Source organism: Trichechus manatus, unplaced genomic scaffold (genome assembly GCF_000243295.1).
Source record: "Trichechus manatus latirostris isolate Lorelei unplaced genomic scaffold, TriManLat1.0 scaffold00018, whole genome shotgun sequence".
Classification (NCBI taxonomy): Eukaryota; Metazoa; Chordata; class Mammalia; order Sirenia; family Trichechidae; genus Trichechus; species Trichechus manatus.
The window spans coordinates 14,502,901-14,504,809 of NW_004443954.1; positions in this window are offsets into that span (position 1 = coordinate 14,502,901).

Genomic DNA, 1,909 nt, shown 5'->3' on the forward strand with positions numbered 1-1,909 from the left:
TGTTGAAATCCAGTTGCCCTAACACCACTTATAAAGAGATATTCCTTCCCCATTGAATGGACTTGGGACTCTTCTAGTAAATAAATTGGCCACATATGTATGCTTTTATCTCTGGACTCTCAAGTCCATTCCACTGGTCTAACTCTCTATCTTTATGCCAGTACTACACTGTTTTGTTTACTATTTCTTTGCAGTAAGCTTTAAAATCGGGACGTGTAAACCCTCCAACTTTATTTTTCTTTTTCAAGATTATTTTGTCTATTCTGGATCCCTTGCAATTCCACTTGAATGTAGGAACAGTTTGTTAATTTCTACAAATAAGACATCTCATATTTTGAAAGAAATTGCTTTGAATCTGTATATCAATTTGATGAGTCTTGCCATCTTAACAATATTATGTTCCAATCCATAAACTGTTTCTAGTATTGTAAAAGTTACTTCTTATTGTCTCTTTTTTGTTCAGCCTATTTTCAGTTTATCAATTATGTGTTAAAAAGGAGTATGATAGGGAAATAGAGGATCAGGGTACAATGATGGGGAACATAATTAGGCAATAGAGCATGGTTCTTATGAATAAATCCAGATGAAACAGTTCCCTGACAGAACAACCTTTTGTGTTTGGGGAAAATCCTAGAGGCATTCCATTCCAGCGCCTCACTTGAGGTCATCTCTTTCCTCCACATAAAGCTGCTCCTGGGCTCCCTTCCTTTTTATTGCAGAGGCTGCCATGGCAACAGTTCATACTAGCTGGGAGAATATAAGGCCTCTCTGGAGTCATCATTAATGCTACTCTGGCCAGCAGGGGGTGCCAAGAAGAGCAGCCGCTCCCACCTACTCTTTATAACCACTCACATCCCACCCCCTCTAACAGCAAGGACCTGGAATCACTGAGGGTGGCATGCACACTGCTCAAAGAAAGGATCGTTGACTCCCTGGAGAGGGTTTTAAGAATTCGTGAAGATTCCTCCTAGAATTCATGTCAGGACACAATTTATAAGTGATTAGCTAGATAGGAAATATGAAACTTTTTTTTTTTACCTACAAAATATCTTTCCAGAAACCAGAGATAATCTCTTTTCTCCCTGCACAACGTTTAATTTCTGCATTTCCTGTACTCGAAAGATTCACAAAAGTTAGCTTCCCTTCTCTTTGTACGCAGTGCATTGAACATCCTGGGGAATTAATGAATGTTTATTAAGTTGAATTTGAATGCATGGTCTCTAGATGCTGCAACAAATTCTGTTTCTACTCGTGGTGTGGCAGTGGATCACCCACTAGGCTTTTCTGAATAGAACCAAAGTCTGCATTTCAAGAGGGCACAGGGCCTTTATTTTACAATTCCATTTCAGGTACGCATCAGAATACTTTACCTCACACATGTGGGTAGGCATGCAGATATTAAATTAAAATGTGACACCAAATAGACTTTCCAAGAACCGTGGAGGACAAGGTAATGACCTCCTCTCGTCCTCCCAGAATAGCATCCCATGGATAGTCATGTCTTTACTGGGTTTGTATTCTGTGAAATAATTTGCACATCTCTGGCTTGTGAGCTTGAAATCTCCTGATCTTTGATGCCTCTGACTGGCAGTTTTTAAATTTGCAAATTCTTTGGTATGCTACCAATGCTGCATAATACACAGAGTTGACTAAATATTTATCAAATATTCATACACTTACTCAGCAGATTAATTATTGAACAAGCTTCCACTGAACTCTCCTTCTTTTTGCTTTAGCGAAGTCTCTGTTGTTCAGTTGACATGTGTCCTGGGGAGGCAGGGAAATAGCCAACTCAGCAAATTTTATTACTTTCAAAATTATACATTTAAGAGTATGAAAGCAATATCCACATGAATGGCTATGTCACTGATTTGGCGAGCTTAAAAGAGTATTTAAAGATATAGAAGAA